Source organism: Diabrotica undecimpunctata, chromosome 10 (assembly GCF_040954645.1).
Source record: "Diabrotica undecimpunctata isolate CICGRU chromosome 10, icDiaUnde3, whole genome shotgun sequence".
Taxonomy (NCBI): Eukaryota; Metazoa; Arthropoda; class Insecta; order Coleoptera; family Chrysomelidae; genus Diabrotica; species Diabrotica undecimpunctata.
Window position 1 is genome coordinate 27,209,127 of NC_092812.1, and position 25,696 is coordinate 27,234,822.

The window sequence follows — 25,696 nt, forward strand, 5'->3', positions numbered from 1 at the left end:
GGCGGTTTCAGATAAATATGTTCTCCTGTAATGGTTCAAAGATTAAGTACCACGCTATTGTTTATAACTTCCTCAGAAATGCCGGTCAACCACTGTTCGTAATTGAACTTTTTTTTTTGTTTAAAAAAGCGTCTTTCCGAGTCTTTCAAACACCGTTTCCTGAATTTAAGTTAAACTAATAGTTATCGAGATATTCTATTTGTTTATAAGTCAAAAAGTTTTTTAAATTTAAAAAAATTAGCCCACCTTTTGAAGTGTCCGCATATGAAATTATATTTCTAATAATATTTCAAAGCGATTAAAGCAAATAAATAGGATAATAGTAAATAGATAAAGCAAAGTTTGATTGTTGGTTGATAAACGAAAATCTAAGTGACTACAATTATTTGCTATTTAATTACTTTCACGATAATTAAACGGCCCTGAATCAGATCTAAGCTGCTGCGAATAATACATTATCTTCTAAAGTGTATTAAGATAAGGGAGCCCACGCAACAACTCTACTATTGAAAAAACAACAAATGATTAATACTGATGATTTAATTTGAGGTATTTATATTTATCTCAAAATTTGGGAAAGCCACTGATTTAATATATTAGGTACATACTGTTAGATTTTTATTAGATTTAGATTTTATCTATAAGATTTATACTTATATCTTTAATATTTTACGAATAGAAAATATGATTTATATCAATACCTGATATGAAAAACATTATAACTCACCTTTGTGAGTTAATTTAGAGGAGAGTGATTTAAAAAAGATCATGCGAGGAGTAAGACAAGGATGTGTGCTATCGCCGACTCTTTTCAATATATACTCTGAGGAGATTTTTAATGAAGCCCTCACAAACCTAGACATGGGAATCCGAGTGAACGGTGAATACATCAATAATATCCGCTACGCCGATGACACTGTGTTACTAGCAACCAGCCTAAACGATCTGCAGGCCTTACTAGACCGAGTGCGAACTGTGAGCGTAACATACGGACTGAACCTTAATATTAAGAAAACTAAATTCATGGTTGTCAGCCGTACAAATTTAGATCCCGGGGCACTAATGGCAGGTAGCGAAGAGATCCAGAGAGTCGACAGATTCACTTACCTCGGAACTACCCTCAACGTACAATGGGACTACGCTCAAGAGATTAGATCCAGAATTGAAATGGCACGGTCTACATTTATTAAGTTGAGATCCTTGCTGTGCTGCAGTGATCTCAGTTTGGGAACCAAGATGCGAATAGTGAGGTGCTACGTTCTTCCAGTGTTACTGTATGGAGTTGAAGCCTGGACACTGACGCAAGCCACTGAAAAACGAATCGAAGCCTTCGAGATGTGGATATACAGAAGGATACTAAAAATATCTTATGTGGACCATGTCACCAACGTTGAGGTCCTACAGCGCATGACAAAAGAAAAAGAAGTGCTTAATTTAATTAAACAACGCAAGTTTGAGTACCTCGGCCACGTGATGCGGAACGAAGAAAAATATCGAATTCTTCAACTTGTTATGCAGGGTAAAGTATTTGGCAGAAGAGGACCGGGACGCCGTCGTATCTCGTGGTTGAAAAATCTCCGACAATGGTTTGGGATGACCTCAGCGGAGCTGTTTCGCAGAGCAGTCAACAAAACCATGATAGCCTTGATGATCGCCAACATCCGGACCGGATAAGGCACTGAAGAAGAAGAAGAAGATTTAAAAAAATTTCCACATTTTATTTTTTTACTTCGTCAGTTTTAATATTTTTTTTAATAACTTTTCTTCAGCTTTTCACTTTCACGTACCACATTGTTGTTAAAATTACTGGTCCTGATTTAGGTCCAGTTACAATACCAAGTTTTTCAAGAATTTTAGGTGAAGATCATTGTAAGTGGTTTATACAATGATATTTCAACAAAGTATATTTCTTTGGTTAGGTGCATATAAATGCTAACTAATGAGTACTGTATTTTACGAATAATTTGCCTACCACATAGGTATAATTATAGGGGTTTGAAAATTGGGACAGAAGTTACTGGGGTGGAGATAGGGCAAGCAAAATAAACGATGGATACTTACATAAATCTCCTGGACAAAAGGGCAAATAAAAACAACAAGAAAGACCTCTAGATATTTGTAATATGGACGCCGCTTCGAAGAATCCTAATCTTGCTGGAAAAAGGAAAAAAAGGCTCTTCTTTCCTAAAATAAAGAACACAAACAGGGGTTAGGAGACTTTTCTAAAATAAACAAAATGATTCAGAGAGATAAATTAAACATTGTTGTGTCACCACAAACAGTTACAAAAATACAGATGGCACAAAAATTACTATATTAGTAGTTGCAGAGATTTATACCAAAAATAACAAAGAAAACTTACATGTGTTCTATTCATTTACACACTCGGGAGATGCTACAAAAACTTACAAATGTTACTGAGCTATAAACTGGCAAATAAAAAAATTATTGCAAATAAAAAATTATCTTTTTAAATAATGAAAGCAATTATTATTTAAAAAAATATATCTATCTTGACTTTAAAATTTAACACAAAAAGTTACCTTAAATTTCACTAAATTTCACTCTGCATGTCTGGGGTCGGGAACTGGATCCATTAAAACCTCTGGGGGCAGAAACTGGATTGGAAATCTCTGAACATGAACAAATTCATCTCCAAACTGCCAAAAAGCATGGGATGACAACCAGGGAGAAACAAAACGAGGATGGAAACAACGATTCTTGTTCCTCACCTTCTGAAACCTCACTTAAACTGCAACTATTGACTGCTCAATACTACACATTTAACTGCTACTGTCACTTTATACTATATTTACATGACAAAAAAAGGAAAATGAAAAGATTACGAATTTGAAAAAAAATTCGGACTACAATAAAACTAAACACGCCTTTAACAGCGGCTGGCCTGACCCAGAGTGAACACTTCCTTTTAAAATTCATTCGCACAATCTTGGTATAAACAAAACATATAAACTGAACTATTTATTTGAAACGCAGAATATCCTAAAAGAGGCTTCGATCAGAGAATACCGACAAAATACGCATCTTGTGAAATATAAACAAAACTATAAAATGGTTTACATTCACTTCGGCGACGTAAAGATGAATTGGAAGAATTCGTTGTTTTAATACGTACGAATGGGAAATGAAATACACTAAAATATTCTTCGATTGCTTTAGCAAATACGAGGGAATTTCAATACATTTCAATATATATTTCAAAGAATTGGCAAATGCTACAGTACATATCAAAGTAAAGAGATTATTATTAGTTTTTTTAATGATTTTACCTTAACGTGATTTTTTTACTCGAACATCTAAGAATTCACATCAAACATACTAACAAAAAGTAAATACAATAATATCTGTTAGATTTATTTATTACAAAATGAGCATTTACAAATTATAAACCAGTTTATAATATTTGCATAACAATAACCCTCCGCAGATTCGAAAATTATTTAATTAAAAAATTACAACCTCTCACGGAAAAAATCATCGGGGAATATCAAGCAGGGTTTAGGCAAAATAGATCTACCATTGACCAACTATTTACAGTTAAACAAATACTAGCCAAAGCATGGGAATATGACATGGACGTTTACAATCTCTTTGTAGATTTTAAACAAGCCTATGATTCAATAGATAGAACAATTCTACCTAATATACTGAAAGAATTTGGCATACCATCAAAATTAATACGACTAGTGCAAATGACAATGACAGAAACAGAAGCACAGGTATGTATTCAGGGACAGATCACTGATGCGTTTACGATAACGCAAGGACTGAAACAAGGCGACGGACTAGCTCCAACGCTCTTTAATCTTGTTCTGGAATATGTAATTAGACGGTTGACGGTGAGCGGAAATAACATACTTACAAACAAGTCTACCCAATTAGCAGCATACGCAGATGACATAAACATAATGAGCAGAACAATGAATGCAGCGGAAGAAACCTACGTTGAGTTGAAACAGAGTGCAGAAGCAGTAGGGCTAGCAATAAATACAAATAAAACAAAACTACTCATACAAACCAGATCAAATAGACCGGTGCAACAACACTTTATTGACGATATAGAACATGTAAATAGATTCACATACCTAGGAATGGATCTGGTCGCAAGCAATGAAGAAGAACCGGAAATAAATAGAAGGCTTGTGCTGGCAAATAAAGCCTATTTCGCGATGGGCCACATATTCAAATCGCGAGACGTACACCGGAAAACAAAACTCCGGGTCTATAAAACAATAATTAGGCCCATAGTAAGTTATGGTTGCGAAACATGGGTGGTGACACAGAAATCTGCCAATGCATTAGATGTGTTTGAAAGAAAAATATTACGTAGGATCCTGGGCCCAATAAGTGAAAACAACAACTGGCGAATTAGGTACAATAGAGAAATATACGAGCAATATAGCGAACCACCTCTAGCACAACATACTAAACTGCAGAGATTACGATGGGCAGGGCACGTGGTCCGCATGCATGAGAATAGAATCCCCAGAAAATTATTAAATGCAAGAATGCAGGGAAAAAGACCTGTTGGAAGACCTAAAAAGAGATGGGAAGATGAAGTCGATGAGGATGCCAGGAACTGCTTGGGAACGCGTTCATGGAAAAGAACAGCGGTAAATAGAGATGGTTGGAGAAGCCTATTGAAGGAGGCCAAGGCCCGATTTGGGCTGTAGCGCCATTGGATGGATGGATGGAGATTCGAAAATTATACCCTTTAAACTTCCTTTTATAATAAAACAATGATACCTGTGATTGGGCTGAAGTTAATATTTTTTGCAAATCAAAGCAGGCAGTTACAACTGTTGCTGTTTTCGTAGAAACTTCTTTATCACGATTTTTGGCTTCACGTGCAACACATTTGTTTGCAATCTCTCTTTCTCTCTCTTCAATTCTGACCCCCTGGAGGGATTGTAGTGGTCATTGTGACGTGTATTGTCCGTCTCCAAAGATCTGTCTCTGGTCATTTCATAGGTATTTTACATATGCCTGTGATTTGATCGATCCATCTTGTTGGAGATCTTCCTCGTGATCTTCGACCTTCTACCTTTCCTTGCATAATAAGTCTCTGTGGCTGCTCTCATAACATGTCCAAAGTATTTTAATTGTTGGAGACGAACTTTGCTGGATAGTCGTTTGATGACCTTTAGCTCATTTAAAATTGAAATATTTGTCCTGTGGTCGGTCCACGGAATTCATAACATTTTTCTTCTAACAGAACATTTCAGTGGCGCCTATCTTTCTTCTTTCCGCTTGTCGTAGGGTACAAGATTTACATCCGTATGTTTGCAATATGTAAAGCGTATTCCTTTTTTTTCCCTGCTTTTGATTTATATACACTCACCTTCAAAATTAACGGAACACCTTAACAATGGGTCATGTTAGATGTCTCGAATTTCCTAAACCTGTTGTCCGATTTGAGTGATTTTTTTAGTATGTTATAGTTATATTATTTAAGAATATGGATGTAATAATATTGTTGCTAGACAGGTCAGTGTCATTTTATACCGGGTGTAACAATCATACCGTGTTTTTTCCTTAAAGTTCGGAACATCCTGTGGAATATTCTAGCATATAATAAAATATTGAAATTAAAACTCAATTATAGCCTCAGGCTTTCTTAACATTTTCTTTTTTGATTCAGTTGCTTGTGTTAGATAATAAAAAAGTAGGTACTTTAACAACTAGCCATGTTTTTCATTAATAAATGGTGTTTTAAGGTAATATTGATTTTCCCATTTTCCTTGGAACGTACGATTCTCTTCGAAAATTTTGCGTTTTTTTGGCACTACTTATTCTGAATTTAACATTCAATTTATTCGCCAGTGTTAATTCAACACGACACGTGCAGCTGACTGAAGCTAAGTGCCCGCTCATCGGGAGTGGGTGTTCAAGGTTAACTACTTTCTTAAGATTACGGAAAGTTAAACAGGGTTGGAACAGGTAAAAGTTATCAATGGCAATATTTTTGAAATGTGTTTGCGAAAGCCGCAGTTTAACGAGCTTCGGGCCGCATGCGGCCCGCGTGCCTGAGGTTGGACTACACTGTTCTAGGATGTCCAGTCCCTCCACGATGTCGATAAGTCTCACCATTGGACAAGCTCCTCCAAACTCTTAACAAATTTTCCGTAAACCAAAGCCTTTCATGCCTACAATGCGCCCTTTTTCGAAGACACTTAAATGACGAAATTGCTGACGACCGCGAACTCTTGTCATTTTAATTTTTTTGGGTAAATCAAAAACAATCCAAAATGACTAAAAATTAAAAACTTATTTACCTAAATCAATGTTGAAGAAACCTGGGATACACTAAGCTGTTATTCTCTAAATAAAACAAAAGCGTGGCCCTAGTAAGAATTAAACAAAAAAGTCGGTTGCACTTTAATGCAGAGATCCTTCTTTTTAAATTTTTACAATAATTTTATCCTTCTCCCTAATGCCAAAAGCTATCTTCTGTTATATTTGCCAATCTATATAACCCGAAAAGGATGGGAATTCAATAGAACTACATATCCATAATCTCTTCATAGATTTCCGGCAAGCGTACGACAGCATTAAAAGGGATCAGATGTGGAATGCAATGGCAGAACTTTCAGTTCCAAAAAAACTTATCCAGCTTGTTAAGTTATGTGCGAATAGCTGTAGATCCAGAGTACGGATAGGTAACAAACTCTCAGAATCTTTCGAAATAAGCAATGGCCTTAAACAAGGAGATGCGCTGTCACCTCTCCTCTTTAATATCATCCTGGAGAAAGTAGTAAGAGCAGCACACCTTAAAACAGAATTACTGACAGTAAATGGACCAAAATTACTACTAGCATACGCAGATGACATTGACATTGTGGGAAACACTGTCACCAATGTGAAGGAGACTTTTAATAAATTGGAGGTAGAGGCAAAGAAAACTGATTTAAGGGTAAACGAAGAGAAAACCAAATACATGTGCATCAACAGACAAAAGGGACGAGATAGAATAGGGTAAAATGTAACAATAGACCCATATAACTTTGAAAGAGTGGAGAGTTTTAAATATCTCGGAGCAACAATCACTGCAGATAACGATATCGCGGAAGAGATTAAAGGAAGAATCCAGGCAGCAAACAGATGTATGTACAGCATCCACAATACTATTAAATCTAAAAGCCTAACACGAACATCAAAGATTAGAATATATAAAACGGTGATTAGACCGGTGCTCATGTATGGGTGAGAGGCGTGGACCCTGACCAAAGAAACTGAAAGAAAACTTGGATGTTTTGAGAGGAAAATCCTCAGAAGAATTTTTGGGCCTTATCGCGACATTAATACCAACCAATACCGAATGAGAACAAATGCTGAGGTCAAGCAGATGTATAGAGCGAGCGATATAGTCCAAGAGATTAAATCCCAACGTCTTAGATGGGCTAGCCATGTCCTTAGACTCCCTAATAACCGCCTTGCCAAATTAATATGGAAGGAAGCCCCCACAGGAAGAAGACCCTTAGGGCCCCCCCTTAGGACGTCCACGAATGCGATGGAGAGACAATATATGGTCAGATCTAAGAACAATGGGGCTGCCCACTGACCCAACTATTATGGACGATCGTTCAAGATGGAAGCAAGTTGTGCAGTCAGCCAAAACCCACCTCGGGTTGTAGGGGTACGAGAAGAAGAAGAAGAAGAAGATATAACCCGAAGAATAGCTCAGTTAAGAGTTTGCAATTATCACAAATTGAATACTCTTAATGGAGCCGCTCACACCATCAGTCCAAATGAAATTTGCACTATTTGTAGTAGTAAAGAATTAGAGACAATCGAACATCTTTTATTGAATTGTCCAATGTTTGGATCAATAAAACTTGAAAGTGAGAACTGTTTATCAAATTTAAATAATGTTGTTCTTTCTCTTGACAATCCAACACCTGTTTCTGCTAAAGCAATATTTAATTTTATCGCGGATGTGCTTAAATTCAGGGCATTTATAATTAATGAATGATTAGTAATTTATTCTATATTGTAAATCTTGTTTGGATGTAAGATTTGGCGTTTGGTGTTAAATCGTACTACTTACTCTTGCTACGTAAATATGTTATTAAAACCAATAAAGTAAATAAATAAAATAAAAAAATATGTCCAACTTATTTTGTAGGCTTAGAGATCATTTTACCTTTGAACCAAGTTACTAATTAGTGGGTTATGGTCAGAGCCAATATCTGCTCAAGGGTAAGCTTAAAGGTAAACTTAAGGTAAAAGCTTAGGTAAACTCTTTTAATGCTATTTTGGAATCATTGTTGAATTAACAATGACAAACTTTCTGAATTAAAATTTTCTAATAGTAATACACAAAAGTTTAAATGTTTTCGATCTTTAGTGAATTTTGTTTCCTTAAATTGCATCTAAAACTGTGTTAATCATCGAATGGCAAGGTCAAGTGTAATATTTATATTTTCTATTTACATTTTTATTATCGTTCCCACCGTGACAACTGTTTTTTCTCACCTTTGCTCGCGCGAAGTCAATCGGCGGACGTGAACAATCTTCAAATTTACGTTATTAGTCCAGTCATTAAGGGTAAAATACGGTGATACTGTATAATTTTGTCAAACAGTATCGATTGGCACACAAGTTTAAATTTTGAGTTCAAAGTTAACCGTTTGCCCGGGAATGTTTTTTATTTTTTAAGGGTAAAAACTATTCCTATTAGAAAATAATTTTAGAATTATAGATATAAGCGTGTAATCGATTGAAATCATCTTTAACACATTGGCTGCCACCATAAGAGTGTTAGATAAGTTTCCCAGGCGCCAAAGTGAAAGATGCTTACAAAACAATATTTATTCATACAAATGGTTAATAATACAAAGTTTACATTCTTACAATTTTTTTTTTGAAATAATAGCAAGATTACGGATGATCCTAATGGCACTGCAGTAACATATTACACACTTATAATTCATCTAATTTACAAACCGTTGCACGTCATCCGCGTCATAGACCGTAAGGTCACATGACACCAACACGAAATATTTAGGCGGTAGGTGTGTTCTTTTTTAGAATCACTTTGCCGAGTACACTGGCATTACAGCTACTATACATATTTTATTATATACGCGTAGAAATAATATTTAAAGATTTCTATTAATGTTAACTTAAAGAAATACACAATAATATGTTTCATTTAATTTGTATAAATGCATTATAAAGCGTTTTTATGAAGAACATTTGTTCGGAACACACTGTAACTGTAATCGGACGAAGGTGATATTTTGGCATAAATTGGTAACACTTATTTGACAGTTGCGGTGTTGACTAGAAATTAATAAGTAATGAAAAAAGTTTTGTTTTCGTTTAACTATTCCATTTTACATCTTGATACGACGCATACAAGCTGCTCAAATTGTTTTTAACAAGATTATTTTTTAACTCTTGTTTTGTTTCTATTTATTTACATTAAATATTAATTTGTTTTGTTGTATAATCCACTTTTGCAATAATTGTGACCTATTTGATTTAAAATGGATTCAGGATTTTTTTATACTTTGACAACTATGTCAACTTCGATCTCTGTCAATGATAATGACGTGCAACGGTATTTAAATTAGATTTACTGTATGTGTCACTAGTATCACCGGTGATCGTGAACAACTTAATGCTTTTTAGTGAAACATGTCGCACAGTAAAATTTTTCGCAAACATTACAAAATGTAGAAACAAGTTTGGGTTTCTTTTGAGCTTCTTTACTACCTTTTGTTGCAACTGTTTCAGTATAACATTGATTGCAACGTTTTCTCTTCTTCCTATTGTTTGTAGTTTTGGCGTCAACTGTAACAAGCATATTATGCTACAGTAGTAATAGGTTCAGGCATCGGACTATAATTTATTAAACTTAAGATTAAATTGAGATAACTTGCTGTTTTGGTGTGTTGAAGGAATTATATATTATTAAACTATTGATGACAGCCGTATTTAATAAATTTCAATTGCAGCTTTATGGCACCAGCGAACAGTTTTTCTCAGAGGTGAGAAATAGCTTGAGAGTTGATCTGAGACGTCAACATCATCTTTTCCTTTGTTGTAGTCCATAATTGCTTTAGGTTTAATTATAGCTACACCATCTATCTTATGTTTACCTGTCTCTTTCATGTCGATTCCATGTCTGGTCGTCAAGAAGAAGGACATCACGTTTATCGTGACATTTGCCTATAACAATGCCATCACGATATTCCTTTCCAGTTATCCCTCCTTTTTTTTATTTTGCGGAAAGAATATCTTCTGGAATATATTTTCTGTTTTTACGTAGTGTCCCTAATAAGCGATTATTAGCATCTAATAATTGTTTTGCTTTATTAGCCATTTTGTCGGTATACATAATCATTTTTAGAGTATAACCTGCAGGATTACATAATTTAAACAGTTTCAAGCCATAGCGGTGACGCTTTGAAGGTATATATTGTTTGAAAAGTAGTCTTCCTCTAAAAGGAATCATATTTTCATCACCAATTAGTATCGAGCCAGGATTACCTTGTTAAGCAAAACGTAATTGTGTCATTTCAAGTAATTTTCTAATTGTATGGCAACGATCGTTTGGTAAAACAGCCGTCTTATCAGCAAAATGTAAGAATCCGAAAAGAAGTTGAAATCTGTTTCTAGTCATTACAGAAGAAATAAAAGTAAAATTATACAATGATGACTTACTCCAGTAATCAACAATTTTGGGAAGCTTTACAGTTATCATATACATAACACAACCCAAAAATTTTTAAATTTCTTCTTTATTGGTAGGTTTCCATGCATGAATTCTGGATGATCAGCTATAACGTTGTGCATCTTTTACTTGCGCAGCATTTCTGTTAGTCTCATCTAAAATACCTTGTAAAATTTCATCATCGATCAGTTTCCTGTATACATGAAAAGGAGTTAGTTCGGTTCTATTTTGAGGATAACTAGCATCATAGACATATGATTCATTACCAGGAAATTCTATATCGAGACGTAAATGAGTATAGTCAACCTCGTACCATTCTTCGTCATTATTTTGCTAGCCATTAGATTCTACCGATTGTTGTGCATTTTCGCAGTCGTGTTGTATTCTGAACCAGATAACAAAAATTCATCAGAATTCTCCTCCTCTAACAATTGGAGCAACTCCGCCTTTGTCAACTTTTTATTTCTATTTGGCATACGCTGCAATCCACTCGTACTTGGTGAATTATCCATGATCTGAAAGACAAATTCCAATTAAAAAAAGTAACTTTACTAGCACCATTTTTCATTAATTAAATGTAAGCAAAAACATTTAAGGCTATGTAAAATAAATACTGTAATATTTCGTTTATCCTTACAAATAATTTATTTATTTAACCTCCTTTAAAACACAAAATGATTGTTATTACATTAAAAGAGTACCTAGACAGAATAAAACAAGTAAAAAACACTATACATCTAACAGACAACAACTTTTACACACTAGAAATTTGTTTCAAAAGCAACTTTTATATGTTTCACAGAAGAATTTAAAAAGTCTATATCACAGTTAGTTATCACATGATTACATTCTTGTAACATCTTATTTAAGGGTGAACAATCAGTCCTATTAGTTGAGAGCAGTCGTTTGTTATTAATTCTTAGATGTATTTTTGGAACATTAAATTTAATATTATTTATAAAAGAATAATCTTTACATTTAATGTGATTTACAACATACTAAATAAAAAGGGTTGAATGAAAATTTCTTCTATTATTCAGTCGCTGAACATTAAAACAAGTTAACATAGCATTATAGGAAATCATATATGGATGCATACCAAACTTTCTGACGTAAAGAAACCTCAAGAATCGTTTTTGAACCTTTTCAATCAGATCAACATTGAATTCGGCTTGTGGTGCCCATATAATAGAGGCATACTCCAAGTGAGGTCTTACCAGTGCATTGTATAATGATAGAGTTTCAAATCTTTTAAAAAATTTTGAATTACGAATTATGAAGCCAAGAGTTCTGTATGCCTTTCCAATTATGATCCGATAATGTTCACCAAATGCCAAATTTTGCTGAAACATTACTCCAAGATCTTTGCAAGTGTTCTTTCTTCCAAGTACAGTGCTAGAAATTTTGTATTGGTTCTCCATGTATTGTGTTTTTCGAGTGATAATAAAAACATGACATTTAGAAGTGTTTAGAAACATTTTTTTATCTGACCAACATATTAAACCATTGACTTACTGAGTTCAGATCACATTGCAGCATCTCAGAGTCCTGCAGAGTTGAAATTTCTCGAAAAATCTTAAAATCATCTGCAAATAGCAGGCTTGTCGAAAACTTCACACAGTGAGGCAAATCGTTAATAAATATAGCAAACAGAAGAGGACCCAAGTTGCTACCTTGTGGTACACTTGATGTCGATTACTAAATGGCTTAGAAAAACTGTTCTCCACTTGAACTTGATTTAACCTATCAGAAATATATGACCTCATAAACAGACATGCTTCTGAATTAAAATCAAATTTGCTTAGCTTTTCAAGAAGTATAGAGAGATCAATCTTATCAAAAGTTTTGGTACAGTCGGTAAAAATGACATCCAGCTGAGTTTTATTATTTATGGCCCCTGCTGCAAAACTTGTAAAAACGCACAAATTTGACACAGTGGACTTCCCTGGTAAAAAACTATGTTGTTCTGGACAGAACCTATCTCCAAACCTATCTTAGCATTTGAATTGATGACAGATATATGCCTATAGTTCTCAACATTACCAGCATTACCAGATTTAAATATAGGTTCCACAATGAAACTAAATTCCTGTAGCTGGCTGTATACCATGTATCACAAAAAATTTATTAAAATCCTTTATAAAAGGTATATAATTAAAAAACCCAATCGGGCTATGTCATAAAGACAGAACGTTTTCGGAATCCATATTTCATCATCAGTGTCTAGGACAGTACCGATCAATTCAACGCTCAGAAAAGTTGTATTTAAGTATGTTCTCACTGCCTTATCTCTAGAATGTGGAGGTATACCATCTTGCATATACCACATATTTTAGGTTTTCAGCATTTTACAATAGAGAAAAAGTAATACAACGCCAGTAGAGAAACTTAAGAAGCGATAAAAAAGCGAAATTGTAAACATAATGACGGCCAACGTCTGAATACGGACACGGCACCTAAAGAAGGAGATGAAGAATCTTTTCTCCAATAAGACAGCAGCCATACCAAAGCATTTCGTGATGTAACATTATCATCTTTGAGTTGTTTTAATATTTTAATAAGAATAAACTATGAATTATGCTTATCTGCAGATATTCAGTGCTTTACCGCACAAATATTATTATGCAGCTGACTTATAAAATGCGATTATTTCGAAAACGGTTGAATTTTGAGGTTACTAACAAGTATACCTTTTCTTTGTAAAAATAATGTATCTTTAATATTTTTTAACACAAATAGAGCTAACTTAAAGAGCAAAAAAGTTAAGCACAAATTTATGACACACATGTGACATGTGGCGCCCTCTATCAGTTACAAAGTATGTATAAAATTATAATTTATCCTACTCAAAAGCATCCAAATGTAAATTTTTGTCTAAAAATATTTACAAACGTAAAAGTTATAGCGAAAAACACCCTGTATCTTTCTTAATATCAACATTTTATTAAAGCAAGTTGCCTTAAATCGTAATATTTTAATGTGCAGAATCTACGGTTTCTGTTTGTACAATTACTTAAGGACCACCCTGTATGTATGATGTATAATCCAGCAACAAGATTTTAAAACGAATAAACTACATATACTTATTTTATATAATTTCAAATTCACCAAAAAAACTGCTAATTCCGTAGAAAAACTTGGTAATGAATGCCACTAATCGTTTCTACAACGCATCGTTACAAGCTATTTACGACAGTATAGACTTTCTTATAAAACGATCATTGACTGGACTATACAGTGCCATGTTTGTAAGGAAGGGATTCACTTACAGACTACGTGCGGAAGATCGCATAATTAGATGTAAGACGTTAGGATATCAAATTATTTTTAGCGGTTTATCATCCAAGATTGCTGAAATTAAAGTTCAAACATTTATTTAGAAAGTAAATTGTCATTTACAGCTACAGATAAACATTCGTGACCGCAATTTGCCGAAAAATTCGCCAATGAAGCTATAGATCGTTTTAATCGTTCCAAAAAAGTTTTTTGTCGGAGTAGTCTCGGAATCTTTATGAAATATTCAAACTAAAAGGGATCACAATAAAAAATGTAGATAGGTTGGTAGAAATTTTACAGAAAGCAAAATTTTGTTTTGTTTTTTTTTTTAACTTTTTACTTATAGACCAGGGCGGAACTGATCTGAGGTGGATGTGAGAAGTGGCATTCTGATTTTTACAGAAAAAGTTGCCTGATAACTTCAATAATAATATTTAACTTATCCTCCCTCTCAAATAAGTCGGGAATCTTTTCCGAAACATTGTTTTTTTTCTACTTATCATGCTTATATCCTTAAAAATGATTGATGGTTAAACTGTGATAAAATCTTAAATTATGTAGTTTAGTGTTATTGAAATTCATTCACTTGATTAAAAGATTATTTGTTTGAACGACCCACTTTAATTTACAGTTTCACTTCCTAAATACAAGGAAGATTGCGACGAATTAATAGTTCTTGATTTTTTTTATTATATAGAGAAAAAAAAAATAATTTTATTTACTGTCTGTGACATTTTTATTTTAAATATTTTAAACAGTTTGTTTACATATATTGTATGTATCTAATTGTTGAATTTTTTATCGCCTGTAAATTAGTTGGAATATATTAACATGATAAGCGCTTTTTTGGTCGTTTAATGCTTGTGAACTATTTTGTACTGTTTTTCTGCTTTATTAAATAGCTATAATTAGTGTTTTTTTTTTCGAATATGTTATAATAAATTCCACGTGTAGTCCAGGCATCCGCTAGGAAAAAAATTCTGATTTGTTTTTTTTGGCACAATCTTACTCAAAAAGGACCCCTGAAAATCCAGTGACGTACACTCACTTTTATTTTAACGTTAATTATATTTTATTTTTCAAATATTAATGTTCGAAATAGGCCACAATATATTTATTTACAAGTTTTTACTGACGTTTCGATCTCTATATCCAAAGACCGCTTTCAAAGATATAAATGATAGTTATATTTATTTTATTTGTTTATTATTATATATTTTTATAATCTTATATTATTTATTTTCTTTTTTTTTTCTATTTTTAAAAACGGAATAGAGATCGAAACGTCAGTGTATTAAACATGTAAATAGATATATTGTGGCTTATTTCCAACCTTCTCCCTAAAAATACAGAATGCCACAAACAAAAAGCTATAGAAAAATAAATATATCTGTCATTTGTATGTTTGAAAACGATCTCTTTATAGAGATCGAAATGTCTGTAAATTAAATATTTAAATAAATATATTGTGGCTTATTCCCAACATTATTTCTAAAAATACAGAATGACAAACAAAAAGCCATAGAAAATAAATATTACTATCATTTGTATAATTGAAAACGGTCTCTGGATATAGAGATCGAAACGTCAATAAATAAACATATGAATAAATATTTTGTGGCTCATTCCCTACATTCCCCTAAAAATACAGAATGCCACAAACAAAAAGCTGTAAAAAACAAGTAATTTTGCAGAAAGCTTACTGATACCACCCGGCTGTCGCGGAAGTTACGCTAAAACGTCTTTTGACGTGACCCGTCCTTAAACAGTTACACAATGAAATTTTTTTTAAACAAATTTTAAGACAGTTTCCACACCACTCCAGAGGTATTTCTTGTGGCGCGTTACTTTTTTTAAATGGGTGTTCGCCAAGAGCCATATTGTCCTATTAAATAAAATAAACAAAACACTTAAACAGTATAAAACAAAACAAAATAAAATCCTATAAAACAAAATAAAATTCTATAAAAACAAAATAAAAATAATGTTTGATGTAACAAAACATTGTACTATTCTATTTAAACACAAACACTATACACACTTACTATGTTCTTCTCGTTTTTTTTTGTTTTTGGTTTTTTTATGCTGATGTTCTTATTAAACTATTAGAAAATATTATTCGCTGTCTAAATCTGAAGATGCAGTGCTGCTATCGCTGTCATTATCTTCACCACCTGGTGTAATTATAATTGGCTCTAGTAACTCTTCTATATGAATGTCAAGTTCCCACATACGATGTTTTTTTTAATTATGTGGCCTATACATTTAGCCCATTTCTCTGGAGTTACATGGAGGATTGCTTGAATCAAAAGTTCCTTAACTTCGTTTAATTTGAACGTTTTGTTATTGCGTGCTACTTCTCCTTTCACTTGCGCCCAGATAAGTTCAATAGGATTAAGTTCGCAATGATAAGGTGGTAGACGCAGAACTTTGACACGTAGCTTTGATGTCAAGTAGCTGAAATTTGAGCATTGATTCTTCGTATGCAATCCCCTTTTCTGTAAGCCATTCTTGAATCCTCCCTTTCAATTTCTTTCATAATCACCTGTTTTTTTCGACTCAAATTGAAGAAAACCATCATCAAGGAACCCTGTATCACTTCCTATATGGGTGATGATTAAACGCCGTCCCTTTCCTGATGGAGCTTGTAATGCTGTAGACCAGCCTTCTATAAATGCTTCGCGTTTACTTTTGACATTTAAATCTTGCCAAACTTTTCCAACTGTATGACCTTCGTTAATCCAGGTTTCATCCAAATAACATATTTTGCGTCCAGTGCTGCGAATTTTGCGTATTTCTTCTAAATATTTTCTGCTCCACACAATAATTTTATTTTTTTCTAATAGCATACTTTTTCTGTTGAGTTTTACATATCGAAATTTCATTTCGCGCATGGTCCTGATTAAGACTCTTCGAGATATCTTGGGTAAGGAGTCATCCTTTTCGAGAAATATTTTTCAGTGTTGGAATTTCACTCCGAAAATAAAATGAATGAATTTTTCGACGTATAATATTCATTGTCTCGTCATCCAAAACAATGCTTTTCCTACCTCTAGTTTTACCTTTTTCTTGCTTTTTATTTTCCGATGTATTTTTAAGTACACGATAAATACAGCTAACGGATACTTTTGTTAAACTGCTACAAATGTCGACCGCTTGGCTAACATTTAATGCCATTCTTCTGCCGACAATTCCTTCATAAACGTTTCGTATCATTACCTTCTCTTCGGACGTTAACATTTTCCGTCTCTTTTGCGGCTTTTCATTTTTGGAATCAACATCAGAATTTTGCTGTCTTCTCTTGGAACAACTCTTCTTCGTCCAACTACAATAAAACTCAAACCAAATAATCACAGAATATAACTAAAAATTTACTATAAAACGACAAACTATAACACTCGTATTATCAATAACACAAACTTATCGCATAAAATATATTCACAAAATGCAACACATGCACTACCCTCAGAAACGCCAATGTAAATGAACGATTGTCAATGGGCACTTGCTCGACAAAAACTAGTTTTACGACTTTATGTGGGTCGGAATTGAAACGGAGTTCCGTCGCTAATTCCAAAGTTGCCAAACAATTGAAAAATAATGTTTTAAAATATCGATTTTTATTTGATAAATTTAAATATGTACGAAACGGAACATATAAATAAAATTTATTTAATTACAATTTTGTGTTTAATTTTTACTATTGAAACAATCATGTTTTTTGGTATTTTAATGACCGTAATAATCTCTTCGTGGAAGAATACAGGTTTTGTATGACCATAATTACTACTTGTGAACAAGAATTGGCTAGAATTTCTTATGAGAAAACGCAAATTGCAATTGAGTAGTTTTCGAGGCCCGCTGTGTACATTTAAATTTGATGATATTCAGCGTTTAAACGATGAATCACTCTCCCAAATAGTGAAATTATAGAGTTGTTTGTTTACGACTCACTTTTTTCTCAAACACAATGAAAAAAAAATGCTGAAAGGATTTTTTATAATAATGTGGATGTTTCACATTATTGGAGTCAGGAAGAAGTTTCTACATTAATTAATTTATATCGAGAAATAACATGTTTATATTATAAATAACATGTTTATAATATATTATAAACATGTTATTTCTCGATATAAATTAATTAATGTAGAAACTTCTTCCTGACTCCAAGACATTATTTTTATTTTTTAACAAAATAGGAAGACAAACCCAAACCACACACTGTCAACCAAAGAATTAAAGAAAAATGAATGTCGTCACGCCAACGTCATGTCTAACTGCTGATTATCATGTGTGTTTAAATATTTTTCGACCAATCAAAATTAAAGTTTGTTTAAACTGACCTTGAAAAATAGAAGATCCTTTATCTTTAAAAGATTTGATCAAGTTCAGAATATGACGTCATATTCTGTTAATTTTTTGGTTTGCTCAAACTAATTTGATCAGATATTTGACAGTGTGCCACGGACTTTATAGTGACGCAGCAGTTTTGGAAACATGGCAAGAAGCATTAAATACTTCTACTCTTACAATTTGGGGAAGTGTGCGGAAATGTGAAAAGTTAATAGAAAAACGTTCGAAGAAACTTTAATTCAAACATTTCCCTTATTGAATGATATATTTTCATTACATTTTATTTTTGTTTTTCTACTCACACTTGAGTTCTTTATCAAAAATGTTATCGATTTTTTCACTTTATAGATGAACTATAAACTTTGTGATAATATCTGAACCTTTGGTACCTTATAATTTTTTATGACCTTTCCCCCGAAGCCGCATCTGAAATAAATAAACACATTATATGAGAATCTAATGTTCACGTCATTTAAAAAAAAATATGCGAAATTTCAACTTCTTGTTTCCCTACCAATTATATTTTATTGCGGTAATTATACTGGAGCAAAAGTTTCTTGTTAGTCAGTAATTGATGTGTAAATTATAGGGTACATTTCATGATCCTCTTCAGATAAAGTAAACGTTTAATTCTGATATTTTGCTTCATTTATATAGTTAATTGTAAGTGAAAAAAAAAGTTTTAATTGAGCGCTGTTTTTTTTTTCGTTTTTTTATGCTGTTCGTTTCTTTCTTGACTATTGATGCAGCTTTCTATTGTACTGTGTGCTCATTACAATACTTTTACGTAAGTGTTTCTATTGCGACGATAAAAAGAATAATTCGCCCAAGTCAATAGTCGATGTAATCTAGGGGGATTAGCTCGTGGAATCAGGACCCCGCCCCAATGCTCTAGACAGTCTAGAGTCTAGCTAGACCATCCTCCACCCCCCGATAGCACCTCCTCCACCCTGACGCGCTACTTAAAGGTTTACACTAACGAAGTTACTTTTTAAAAAGACACTTTTATTAACTTTTACAACTATACTGCACCGCTTTATTGATTGAAAATAACTGAATTTAATTACAGTATTTCTTTTATATAAGAATTAAATGCTGACAAAACTACTGATTGGGATTGGTGATCTCCGGCTTTACTGCACCATATTTCGCTATAGATGTTTTAAATCAGCAGAATGCTTGTCATGTTCATGCAAATGAATTCTTCGTTAATGTGAGTAAAAATATAACATCACTATTTTGCCACAAGATCCTATTTTCTATATCTCCAATTCAAAAAAGGTCTCGAATTCATTATTTATAAGACCAGTTGATAATTCTGACCTGATCCAAACAATCAGTATTATCAAAAGCAAATCTTCTTCCAGTACTGGTGGACTATCCATAAAAATTTTCTTAAATCTCCCAAAAAATGTGTTGGAAGTCCTGGTCTCAATAATTAACGATTCCTTTAAAAAATGTATATTTCCAGATTGCCTCAAGACTGCCATTATTATTCCTCTTTATAAGGGTGGTGTAAAATCTAATGACTGCAACTATAGACCTATTGCCTTACTACCGATCCTATCTAAAATTATTAAGAGACTTATAAAAGCCCGACTTATGTCCTTTCTCGTTGAAAACAACATTTTATCACAAAGTCAGTTCGGCTTTTTATCTAATAAATGTACCAGCGATGCTATGTTTTCTGTACTACATGAGGTCTATCAAGCACTAAACATTAATATTTATAGTGCCACTGTTTTTTGTGACTATGCCAAAGCTTTTGGTGTGTAAATCACGACATTTTGATAAAAAAAACTAAATTTCTACGGAATTCGAGGTATTTCTTTGAATTGGTTCCAATCTTACTTGAGAAATAGGACACAACTAGTTAGAGCAAATAATACTGACTCCAGTCACAAAAGCATTGTACGTGCAGTACCACAAAGTCCGTACTGGGTCCTCTACTTTTCCTTATCTGTATAAATGACATCACTGACTTAAAAGTCTATGGAAACATTTTTCTTTTTGCTGATGATACCAGTACTACCTGGAGGAACTCTAATATTGCAACTCTTCATGCAATTATGACTTCTGATCTACTTTAAATAAAAACCTGGTCTGACTCTAATTTACTCTCTTTTAACGTGGATAAGACAGTAGCATTATCCTATAAAGGAGCTCTTCAACCCTTGCTTCTTAATAACAGCCAGATCAGTATCGTTGATTCTGTAAAATTTCTTGGTATTTTTAGAGACAGCAACCTTATCCTCATCTTCGATATCGTCTTCCTTTTTGGAGTTCTAGTATAGCTGCCCAATCTGATGTTATTTTTAAATTACAAAAAAGAGCAATAGCTACGGTATCTTTTTGGCCTCAGTAGAATAACACATTGCAGAAACTACTTCAAAAATCACGAGATTTTAACTTTTTCCTGGTTTTCTTGGTTTTTTTACATCGTTTTCTATAATTTAGTGAGAGGACACTATGATAGTGTTTCTTTAGGTCTACAAATAGATATAGTTCTTGATCAAAGGCTAATTTCTTTTCTATAACCTGGGAAACTGAGAAAATGTGGTCTACTGTGTATTTCGTCATAGTACATACATACGCTACAGCGGCATCTATTAAAAACAATAGAAATCCGGAGATTTCTTACTTGTGAAATCAATGCAGGAAATTGCCGAAATCTGTGCTTTCTACAATTTTTAAAGCAAAGAGTCAATAAAAGAACTGACATGAGGAATCTACAATTTGCATTCCATAATACGTCCCTTTATGTCAAATGTCAAATCATGATGCTGAGAGCCCCAGAAGGCCAAATGATGCAGTTATTTCCGAAAATATCAAAAAAAGGCTAAAAATTATTATGGAACACCACAAAGTGAAGTTGCAAGGGATAGCTGCCACTCCTAAGTTATCAAGGGGAAGCATTTCGACTATTATACATGGACATTTGGGCATGAGAAAGCTGTTTTCCAAATGGGTGCCACGTTTTCTCGCACCAAAGCAAAAACAACAACGAATTGATAAATCTCAGTGCTGTTTGGACATGTTTAATCGGAATAAGTCTGAGTTTTTTCGTCGGTATGTTATAATGGATGAAACATAGATTCATCACTTCACTCCGGAATCAAATCGGCAGTCGTCTGAGTGAACAGCACCTGGAGAACTTGCCGGAAATGGCTTCTGTATTTTGGAACCGACAAGGAATTATTTTTATTGACTATTTGAAACATGGAGAAATAATCAACAGCGATTACTTTATTGATTTATTGGAGCTTTTGAAGACCAAAATCGTAAAGAAAAGGCCTCATTTGTTATAAAAATGTTTTACCAAGAATATGCACCGTGTCACAGGTCGATGAAAACGATCCAAAAAATACACGAATTGGGTTTTGAATTGCTTCCGCATCCACCGTGTATTCCAAATCTAGCCTCCAGCGGTTACCACATTTTCTCCGATCTAAAAAAATGCTCCGTGGCAAGACATATCGCTTCGATGAGGCAGTAATTGCCAAAACAGAAGCCTATTTTGAAAGCAAAGATAAATAGTTTTTCAAGGTCGGCATCGTCAAATTAGAAAAGTGTTATTTTGATAAATAAAGAATAATTTTTGCAAAAAATGTTTTACTATTTAGGCACGGGACTTATTGACCGACGGGTTACTTCTATGTTTTGATAGTTGTCCGTATACATATCCTGGCCCAAGGGCTCTCCCATTTTTCGAGAGTCTACACTCTTTTTCACTACTTTTGATATTCTTATTGGCGACCTTTCTGCCCATATGCTTTGTGTGTTTTCTTCCTTAAACTCTGTTCGCTACCCCGTTAATAGATATTTAAAATAACTTTCCCAACTCTTAAGTGAAATTTTGATTAAACTTATTTTGGTGTTGTCGTGCGGATATTTGTTAAAAGTCTCCAGCTTTCAGTACTTTTTATCTTCTAATCCTAGGTAGTTGGTTATGTTCGTGTAATTTATTTCCCATGTTTCGTTTTTTTGTAACTTTCTACTTTGATTTCTAAACTTTATTTTGTGGTAAACAACACAAAGGCTATTAACGGTGAATATGTAAATTCTGAGCAGAATTACAAGGAATATACTGAGAAACTGAGAGAGAAGTGAAAACAGCAAAAGACAATGTAGCGTACAGGGTAAACCAGTGAGTGCTAAACAGAAAAAAAAGAATGGAATAGTTATATTAGTAGAATGGAGCAGACCGGAGTGGTTAAAATAGCAACGGTAGAGTTGGCCGACTTTACGGCGTAACATGAGTGACAACATTCCATAGAGGTATTAATCCGCCAATGAACAAGCAGAATTACTTATAGCGAGGAAGAAGAAGAAGAATACTAATTTATCTGTAGAGACGAATATGTATTCTTGTGCATTTGTTTTGCTGGAATAAGTGTCGTGTGTTAGACGGTTCTTTAATAGTTAAGGGTTCACTTGATCTTATACGTCACAAGATTTTATATCACAACACACTTGCTTGACCGTTATATTTCATCAACAAATAACAATAAAATCATATATTCAGTCTTGGAAATAATAGTTTATAAATAATATATTATATATAATATAGAATAAGTTAACTGATAAGAATAATCTAAATATATCCATATTTTTATCTCTCTATATACAAAATGAGTATTCAATTGTCATAATTTTATTGAATCATACATTTTTAATTTGTAAATTTTTAAAGAACGTGCAATATAGATAATGATCACGTCAATTATGTACATATCGTAATCAGTGTTGATCAAATATTATTCCTTGATACGTAACACACTTGAATATTTAGCCTTGCTGTAAGCTAAAATATTTGATAAGAATGTATTCAAAGACATGGGTCCGATGAATAAAATTTAGCAAGTGCGTTTACTTCAAATTAATGTAACAAAAACTAAAGAATTTGTTACACCATAAGCCAATATTTAAAATTAAATTAGGGAATACAAGAAACGATCTTGCACATGAAGCGGCTAAACTTTGCATTTTTTCAACACATGAAGGGCACAGGGGAAAACCCCGTTAGTCAATTTTTTCAAGAAATGGGCTGATGACGCTATCCAGTGGCTTCAAACGAATAGTTTTTAAACATTTATTAGCTTTTGTACAAAACACCGTCGATCTACTAAAATCCACGTTAGAAAATATGTGGCACTGGGGAAAAACCCTATCAGTCAATGCGCGTGTATGGAAGAACCCCGTGAGTCAAATAATATTGTAGTAATCCGTTACCGGGATTAGTGTTGTTTATTTGTCAGTCTGTTAGTTGTTGTTCAGCAACAAAGCTGTTTCTTTGTATTGTCGAGAGCGTGTTATTTGTCAGTGTTTTGTGTACTTGTGTTTAAGAATAATGGAAAGTGACTACTCAGACAGTTGCAGTGAAACTGATGACTCGTTCAGAAAACCAATCAGTAACAAACGAAAACAACAGGTCGAGCTAGGGATGTTATGAGAGATTTGCGAGCAGCGTCTCACGAGCTTGGGCCGGATTGTTTGTGCAAAAGACAAATGCTTTCAGAATATACCAGAAGAGGGACGAAAACGAATCATTCGAGAGTATAATCTGCTGGGAGATAGAGAAAAGCAGAACTCTTATGAGTGGCCTCATTACAGTGTTGCCTATAGTTCAAAGACGACCTCGAAATGCAGATCCTAGATATAACGCAGCTTCATTTTCATATAGAGTTAAAAAAACATGTTGTATGTGATGTTCAGGTCTGCTTAAAAGCGTTCATGTCGCTTCATGGGTGCTCTGCTTAGTGCTGGTAAATCTCCCACTGACTGTCGTGGAAAACATTCAACAAGACCCCACAAACTTTCACAAGAAACCAAACAAAACCTATTTACTTATTTAAAATCTCTTAAAGGGAGAAAATCACACTATTCTCTAAAAGACACCAACAAAATTTACCTTCCTGCTAAGTTAAATATTTCAAAGCTACATACCATGTACTTTTTCATGATTTTTGAGAACAACTTCAACCTTTCCTTTGGTTATCCACGTAAGGACTCTTGTAGTACATGTGATTCCTTTAAATCACAAATTGTAGCGCTTGAGGAGAAGCTTAAAACTGCCGCTGAGAAAGGAGAAACAAGTCAGAATCTGCAAATAAAACAGACAGAAAGAGAGGTGCATCTTAAGAGAGATGAGCGTATTTATACATTAAAAAAAATCTGTTCAACAAGAATTAGTACTTAATACTAATTAATACTAATAATACCACTTAGTATTTCCACCACCAGAGAAAAAACCCAGTACCTTCTGCTCGATTACATATACAGGCAAAATATCAACAAAAATAGCCAAACACATAAAAAAGAAAGGAATAACACCAGCCTTCAGAACAAATAACAACCTAGGCAAATATATTAAAAACAACAAGAGCCAACATAAAAAACACTTTCACAGTGGTGTGTACAAACTTAAATGTGGCGACTGCCCAAAAACTTACATTGGTCAAACAGGTAGAAATTTTAATAAACGAATAGCAGAACATAAAAGGGCTTTCAATAATAGAAAAACAGATTCTACATACGCACTTCACCTTCTAGATCATAATCATTCTTTTAATGACGAATTTAAAATTCTACACATTCAAAATAAAGGCCTTAAACTATCTTTGTTAGAATATATGGAAATCAACAAATTAAAAAACACAGATATAATTCTGAATGACCAGCTTGAGACAAACAGTTCTCCCCTCCTCAACCTATTTCATTAGAGACTATAAAGTGTAAACCCATGCCAAAAACAGATCACTTGAGAAAGGCAATTAGCCGAAACAGCTGTAGTGATAAGAATTTAAAATAAATTTTGTGGAAGTTTTGAAAACAAAGTTTTCAGTGTTTTATTGTTACATTAATTGGTATGTTTCTTTTATACAGTAGGTGTAAGACGTCTTCGACTTGGATGCGATCGAAAGCCTTTGTCAGGTCTATAAAACAGATATGCTGATTTATTGTACTCGATGGCCTTTTCTGTGATTTGTCTTAGTACAAATATGGCGTCTACGCAGGATCTTCCGGATTTGAATCTTTGTTGTTCATGTGATAAAGTTGTTAGTTTATTGATTTTGTTGGTTAGAACTTTTGTGGTAAGCTTAAGTGCGGTGTTCAGTAGATTTATACCTCTATAATTGTTGGGGTCTTCTTTATCTCCTTTCTTGAACATTGATATCATTATGCTGTTTCTCCATGCGTCTGGTATCTTGATGTGCAATATTATTTTTTGTATAAGTTTTTTCATCTCTAGGGTTATACTTTCTACTCCGTGTTTTAGAAACTCGTTGGTTATTCTTTCTGGTCCTGGTGACTTTCTATTCTTGAGTGAGTTTATGGCTATCTCTACTTCCTAAAAACTGATTT

The 25,696-nt window shown here is 33.5% G+C and overlaps 1 protein-coding gene across 1 annotated transcript in view; it reads left to right on the forward strand.

Annotated features, from left to right (window-relative positions):
- LOC140451795 (acyl-coenzyme A oxidase 1-like) overlaps window positions 1-25,696 on the forward strand; it is a 54,576-nt gene that overhangs the window by 2,925 nt on the left and 25,955 nt on the right.